Source organism: Narcine bancroftii, chromosome 3 (genome assembly GCF_036971445.1).
Source record: "Narcine bancroftii isolate sNarBan1 chromosome 3, sNarBan1.hap1, whole genome shotgun sequence".
NCBI lineage: Eukaryota > Metazoa > Chordata > Chondrichthyes > Torpediniformes > Narcinidae > Narcine > Narcine bancroftii.
The window spans coordinates 170,064,845-170,073,102 of NC_091471.1; the positions used below are offsets into that span (position 1 = coordinate 170,064,845).

Sequence of the window (8,258 nt, forward strand, 5' to 3'; positions counted from 1 at the left end):
AATCACACTTTTTATCCGTATAACCATATGATCAGAAAGGAGACTATTCAGGTCATTGTTGATGCCAACTGTCAGAGCAATCCATGAATCCAACCACTGGAATTGTTTCTCTGCAATCTCCCCTCTCACACAATGGAACATTCCAATCAGGCCCATTGCCCCACTTTTTTTCTTAGAAACTATTCTATCTGTTATACCTCTCAAAATTCCCTTGTTCCCCATCTGCACTAAGACCATTAACAGTGGACATGTAGTTTCCAGCATGTCTTTACAAAGTGGAAGGAAACTGGAGCACCTGGAGGAAACCTATTGTCTATTGCCAATGTTTTTTTTTTGCAGCTTAGCATGTCATCCTATGCTGGCCGTTTCACTGCGTTGGCACCTCTTTATTACATACATCTGGTGATGCTCCATGCTTGACCTTCAGAACTCCTCATTGAACCTAGGTTGATTCCCTGGTTTGATTATAATGGGAGATCAAGGGATATGCTCAGCTGGGTTAAGGGTCATCATGACATATATTTCTATTGCTGCTGATGGTCTTCAGAATTTCACGAGTGCCTAGTTCTGTCTTTCTCATTTAGTACATTTGTCATGCTACATAAAATGATGGAGGATACCTTATTTTTTCAAAATTTCCTTTTGACATGGATGAAGACTTATTCAGCCCAATTTAAGCTTGTGTCAGCTCTCACAGCAATCCATCAATCCTACTTCTTCACTTGGTTCTCTATGCCTCACTCTCTCTAACATTCGCTGCCTGTCTGAGACCAGGACTGACAGGTATGCCCTCTGAGATTTGACCAGCTTCATCAGAACTGACAGCTCCAGAGACCTGATGATAGAGTCACCACAGTAGAGCAAAGCAAGCTTCATAAAAAAGCGCAGGCAAAATTAAGAGATGAAAAGATAGAGATACAACGTATTTACTTCTTTGCTGGAAGTCACCTTCCAGTCAATCCTGCATCTTCTTTCTTGTAAAATGTCTATTCATTTTGAAACAGGCTTTATAAAGTCGGCACTGTGGCGTAATGGTTAGCGCAACACCTTTACAGCGCCAGCTATCGGGACCAGGGTTTGAATCCCACGCTGTCTGTAGGGTGTTTGTACATTCTCCTCATGTCTGTGAGGGTTTTCCCTGGGAGCTCTGGTTTCCTCCCACCCTTCAAAAATGTACTGGGATGTAGGCTAATGGATGGTACGGACTTGTAGGGCCAAATTGGCCTGTTACCTTGCTATATGTCTAATAATTTTAAAAAAATATATTCAGCAATATCAACCTACAATATATCAATCAAACCTTTCAGGTAACAGTTTCAAGACAGCAATGAATTTTAATTGTCATCACCAAAGGATAGCCAGCAACAAGCTACTCTTAATAGATTGGCATTTTACCCCATGAGTATGGAATCCTGTGCCAACACAGCACTCATGTTGATTTCACGCTGCTTTTTATGAATGGATATCTTCTGGGGAAACTGCACAACATGGGTGATATTGAAGGGAAAGTTGAGGGAGTGTAAAAGAGCAGTTTTGATCAGACAATGGTTGGCAAGGACATGGTGGGCCAAAGGCCCTGATCCTGTGCTGTGGGATTCTTATTTTTCTTATTTTTAATAGCTTTAAATGTTTTAATTTGGTGAGAATAGGTCCAGATTAAGGAAGGGGTTGGAAAGGCAAAGGTTTTCAAATGTGAATTGCAGAGTGGAAGAGTCTGCACGCTGAAGCTAATGCTGCCTTCCCTGCCTCATTCTTCATGAGAGCTGTGCTCCACAGCATGGAAGAGAATCACATTACACACCACAGGTTCTGAAGTATGAGTCACTGAATTAGCCATAAACCTTTGAGCATCAAACATCACAATGAAGTTTGCTGCATTTTTAAAAGACGCGAGGTACTGCAATGGAAGGTGCATTTTCCATTGATCTCTGGAAGCACAGAGGTGCCTTTTGTCGAAATTTGCTCGCAGAAACCATTCTGCTCCAATGCAGGTAAGTCGTGCATGGTGGCAGGAGCAGCTTGGAACAATTTTAACTGCTGGCTTCGTCACAGCCCAAGTTTAGTAAACTGTCCTTGACATTCAGATATTTTCAAGCATTCAAAAATAGTAAAGAAAGACGTAAATATATAAATAAATAAAGATGGATGAATAAATAAATAAGAAGAATGCATTAATAATGAAAATTATATCCTGCCACCATGCACAACTTACCTGCATTGAATCAGAATGGTTTCTGCGAGCAAATTTCGACAAAAGGCACCTCTGTGCTTCCAGAGATCAATGGAAAATGCACCTTCCATTGCAATACTTCACGTCTTTTAAAAATGCAGCAAACTTCATTGTGATGTTTGATGCTCAAAGGTTTATGGCTAATTCAATGACTCATACTTCAGAACCTGTGGTGTGTAATGTGATTCTCTTCCATGCTGTGGAGCACAGCTCTCATGAAGAATGAGGCAGGGAAGGCAGCATTACCTTCAGCGTGCAGACTCTTCCACTCTGCAGTTCACATTTGAAAACCTTTGCCTTTCCAACCCCTTCCTTAATGTGAACCTATTCTCACCAGAACATCTTTCACTTATCACTACCAAATGAACAACAGAAGGGATTTGATGAGTTCTGACCTGAAACCTTGACAACCAACCCTTTTTCTCTCACTGATGCTGCTTGACACACTCCAGCAGAATGTTTTTTTTTTGTTCAACGATATTCTCTTCCTGCTTTTCTCCTGAAGTCCACAAGTCAATTATTAGCGTGTCAAGTTTGGGGAAAATATAAAAGATTACCCGTCTTATGTATGGCCGTGTGATCTACTTTTCTCACACACGTTTATGGTTTGGGACAGAACATGCAACTCAAAGTATGAATAAAATCCAGGGATCTCTGGAGGTGAAATAAATACTTTTTTAAAATTTTCGTTCATACCTTTAAAAAAGATCTGTGGTGAAGAAAATGGTACATAATGTTTGAAAAGAAGCACGAGAAATTAAATTACTCAGATCCAAGAAGGCAAATGGAATATTGTTTTTTTACTGTTAGGAATATGTAGCACAGAAGTGACTTTGTTTTGGTGAGACCACATCTAGAGTTTGGCCTTTGTTTGCTTATTTAAGCAAGGACAGACTTACTTTGGAGGGAATTCAGTGAAGGTTAATCAGATTGATTCTAATGAGGAAAGATTCAGTATAGGCTGGCATTCTCTAAATCTTCAAAGAGGTACTTTTATTGAAACATCCAAGACATTTTAAAATAGCTTGACAGGCTAAATTCTGAGAAGATGCTTCCCCTGGTGGGGGTGGGGGAGTCTAAAATTAAAATGCTGAGGCTCAGCATAAAGGGCAACCTATTCTGAGTTGAGGAAAATATTCTGGCGTTGTGGATCTTTGGAATTTTCTACTGCAGGAGTTGTGAAAGGTCATTGGCTTTTGATTTTTAGATTATAGAGGAGTCAAGGGTTATGGGAAACAAACAGGAAAGAGATCAGCAGTGATCTCATTGAGTGGCAGAGCAGGCTTAAGGGGCCATACAGTCAACTTCTATTTCTGTTTCTTGTTTGTGGTGACAGTGGATAGCCCACTTATTTTATCATAGTGGTTTTTGGGAGCTTGCTGTGAGTAAATTAAGGTGGCATTGGGGCACAGCTGGTAGAGCTCCTGCCTCAGAGCATCAGAGACTCCGGATCAAATCTGACCACAGATATGATCACGTGCCATTTGCACATTCTCCCTATGACCACATGGCTTTCTTTGGATTGCTCCAGTTTCCTCCCTTTACCCAAAGACGTGCAGATTAATGGATAAATGGCTATTATAAATTGTTCCTTGTGTGTAGGTAAGGGTTAGAATTCGGGAGGGATGATGAGAATGTGGAAAGAATAAGAAAGAGATTAATGTAGGATGAGCCTACAAGGGTTGCTGATGGTCGTCATTGACTCGTGGGCTGAAGGGACTGTTTCCGTGCTGTATCTCTCTGCGGCTCTAAATTGGTTGCCTGATTTCACACATCTGATCAGCAATGGCACTTAAATTGTTTGATAATGAAATACTTTTTAAGTGTTGGAACTTGTCGGCTGTTTGTCCAATATGATTTCCACCATGATACAGACACCTGTGAGATTTCGGCACAGACATAGCTGCTGCCCCTTGGAGGGATGTTTAGAATTTCATTCATTTAGTTAGATATACAGTGGTATTGGAAATGCCATATAATTATATTTTAACTATAATCAAACCACAAATGCTCTTCAATGGCTATTACTGTTGAAATCCATTGTGGGCTTTTACAATTTAGTAGAGCCATTAAACTGATCATTCAGAACATTTCAAATCTAAGCTTTTTTGTGGGCAATTTGGGAAAAACAGAAGCTTCACCACATATCCATGGAACAAATTATTACTATTGCAATCCTAAAGCTGCAAATAGATTCTCAACAAATAGTTAAATAAAACTGTTTGGGAGGGATTCGGGATAATTAGTTGAATTTGCACGATGGCTCTTGACTTCAAACATTTAATTGATCTCTCATATATTTTGATGAATATCCATTTGGTATTCAGTCACTTTTCCTTCTTATCCAGAAGTTAGTATTTTATTACTGATCTGTTTCTTTTCCTGAAATTCTACATTTTTGAAAAAAATGCCAATGAATGTCTTGATTCTCTTTTGAAAAAAAAAGCAATAATTAAAACCTGCAATATACACTACAGTTACTTGCCTAACCAACTTTGATAGGACCTCTTAAATCCATGATTGCTACAAACAAGAAGGACCAGGGGAAAAGACATGGGAAAACCCCATCCCCACCCCACCGCATGTTCCTCAAATCTAACCATACTGACTTGGAAATATATCTTTCACCAATGCTGGTTCTACATCATAGAATTCTCCACACAATAGCACTGTCAGAGTACCTTCACTGAAATTATTGCAACTTCAAGGTAGCCTACCATCATCTTCCTATCAACAATAAGGGATGAGCTGTAAATGTCTGCATCCTCAAATGTAAGAAAATAATCTATAAAAGTGAATTTCCCTAAATATGAAGAATTGATCTCTACAGTCCATGTAGATTTTCATGCTGAGAAAATGTGATAATGCATGGTTTTGTGAATTCATTGAGGATATGAAGCAGAAGATATTAAGGCTACAGGCAGAGAGAGAACCAATGGAATTATGTTTGAACTACGCTGCCATGCAAGCATTATGGATTTCTCTTTTGCTGTTGGCTTGCTGATCAAACTTTTTGTGTCATACTTCATCCTTGCATCCATCTGAATGTCAGTGCTGACTTTTCCAGAATTCTATCATGATTGATAGGTCTCAGCAAATTCTTAACCTGTTGCTTGATTTTTGAGCACACACAAAGCAAAATACCCTGGAGTGCTGGTTTGTCTGCTGGGATTAATATCTCTGCTTTAATCTCCCACTTGACTTTAAGTTTCTCTTTGAGGGCCACTGGAATGCACAATGGTGGGTGCAATTTCTGTCCCTTCCACTCACTCCCACGAACTTGATATTTGGCTTCCTGTTTCCCTGTACCATCTGCAAATTCATGGCTGGAACTTGTGTGTGCCTTGTACGCCTCTTTGTCATCCTATCATTGCATTCCTTTACCCATCCCATCTTCCGGTCTGTGTGCTTTGAATCATAAGTTGGCATCTTTCTATTTAATGCACATCAGAGCACTTTTGAACCTTTGGGTTCCTCACCTGGAGAAAGCAGCTTTAAATGGTTCATTGTAGTCGACAGTGCTGACTTGTTGGTTTCAATTGTGTCACTTCAATTCTGGAGGTTTACTTCAGAAGCACATTGTATGTTACTCCTGAATCAAATTTAAATGTCAGTCGACATATTCAGTGAGTCTTCCTTCCACAGAATTGTCCTGCAATGATAGCAAGTGCATTATTCAATTGTTATTGAGTTTTGACCACCTTTTCTGAAATGAGTTATCTCATCCATTCCTCGCCATTCCATATTCATAGAAATAGTTTTCCTGTCCATATTGCCCATACTCTTTCTCACACCCAGGTTATTTCTCTTTATCTATTCCTTTTATTTTGAATATCTTATTTTTGATTTTTTTTTCAAAAATATACGTAATAAAATTTTCAATATCGCAACATATTAAACTTTTTCTTGCAAACAACAAACAAAAACAAAACAGTCTCTTCCTCCTCCCTTCCATAGATACGAATCCACACACCATCAGAGCTTATGTTTCTTTTAAATATATATGGAATACAATTTGGGAAACCATGTTTAAGTATATATAATAGATGCATTTTTAGTCTTTTTTATTACTGTATCTGGGTCCCTGTGGGGGACAGGAATGGCTGCCAGATCTTTGCAAAAGTGTCACATTTGTTCTTTAAGTTATATGTGATTTTTTTCCATAGGTACTCAACTATTTATTTCCATAGTCCATCACAATAATTTTTTTTTTCTGCCGCAGCCAATGCTATTTTTATAAATTAGATTTGATATTTATTCAATTTCCATAAAATTACCTAGTAGATATAGTCGACCGTTAAGGCTACTCCCTGTATCCTGGTTAAATTTTCTGTGAGGTCTTGCCAAAATGGCCTCACCTTCACGCATGGCCACGTAGTATGTAGAAAAGTTCCTGTCTCAGCCCCACATGTGAAACACGTCTGATATTTCTGCTTTTGATCTATGTAATTTCTGTTGGGTAAGATATAATTGGTGTAAAAAATTATACTGAAGCAATCCATATCTTGTATTTATAATTGATGTCATGCTGCCCTTACAGCAATCTAACCTGTGTGGTGGTGCACATCCTCATGGCAAACCGGCCCCGCTTGTATCGCCACGTGGCGGGGCAGCCATGGGGAAATGGCGTCATCAGAGGTTTCTCCCTGACTTCAGCATCCCTTCCAGCGCGTGTCCTGGGCAGCGATTATGATGTCACAATGCACCAGGTGACTGAGCTCATGCTGCTCTTAAAGGGACGCGCTGAATTTGAATAAAAACAGTTGTTAAAGACCCTCAATATGGTGGCTGTGTTTCTTCCACTGCTCACACCACCACACCTGCTTCTTTTTGAAATCACCATATCCAAGTCTGACTCCCATCTTTCTCTTGATTCTGCAATTCGGGTTTTGCACTTTCGATCTGAGGAGCAGAGTACATTTTTGTTATAAATTTGGGTGTATTCCCCATCCAGACCGTTCATTCAGTTTCACTAATTTCAGGTGGGGTCAATGTTGGTTCCCATCTTTCTCTTAAGAATGATCTAAGATGGAGAAAACAGAAGGAGGTTCCACTGGTCACTCCATATTTGTGTTTTAATTGTTTGAAGGACGAGTTCCTTCCAGGTAGCAGTCTTCAATATATCTTATACCTTTTGTCATACCACAAATTTAATATTCTATTGACCATGTTCATAGGCAATAATACATTTTTATATAATGCTGCTTTTATTGATATCCCTACTTTTTTTCCCTATACATTCATTAATTTCTTGCCACACACTGATCATATGTATTAGTGTGGGATTATTTGTCTTTTTTTTCTAGTGAATTGAAACTCTATTTATAGATATAGTCTTTAGCTTCCCCCTCCTCCATTGAATACATTCCCATTTGAATCCAAGACGCAGGATTGTCTTCAGTGAAGAAGGCTGTGAGGCTGTGTAGCCTGTTCAGTTAAGTAATATTATTTTGAAATCTGGAAGTCTAAGTCCTCCCTGCTTGTAGTCACTTGTCAGTTTTTCCAGTGCAATTCTTGGTACCTTTTTATTCTATCGGAACTGTCAAATATGATTTTTTAGTAGTTCAAAGAAGGTTTTAGGTAATGGAATAGGCAGTAATTGAAAAATATACTGCAGTCTTGCCATTTTCATTTTAGCGCAATTAACTCTTCCACTAATCGATGTCTCTACATTTCTGTAGGTCTCTTTCTATCTTCCCAAGAAATTTATTTTATACAGATTATGTAAGTTGTTGTCAGTTGCTATTCCAATGTATTTTATTACATCTCTCTTCCATTAAATTTACTTCCTTTTTGGTATCTTTCGTATTCAAAATTTGTTAATGGTATTATCTTAATTTTGTCCATATTTATTTTATAACCTGATATTCTTCCATATTTTTCAAGTGTTACTTGTAATTTTTCCAAAGATTTAGTTGGGTCTGATAGGTATAGTAGAATGTCGTTGGTAAATAGGCTGATTTTAGGTTCTTCTTGTCCAATTGTGAAGCCCTTTATATCTGGATCCCCTCTTTTTATCTCCACCAGC

At 38.7% G+C, this 8,258-nt stretch overlaps 1 long non-coding RNA gene across 1 annotated transcript; it reads right to left on the minus strand.

Moving 5' to 3' along the window:
• Positions 1 to 5,428: 5,428 nt before the first annotated feature.
• On the minus strand, positions 5,429 to 6,866 carry LOC138756288 (uncharacterized). The gene is made up of 3 exons (XR_011352952.1): positions 6,780 to 6,866; positions 6,508 to 6,682; positions 5,429 to 5,882 (listed from the first exon to the last, which is right to left on the minus strand). It is a non-coding gene; the product is annotated as an uncharacterized lncRNA (long non-coding RNA).
• Positions 6,867 to 8,258: the final 1,392 nt, after the last annotated feature.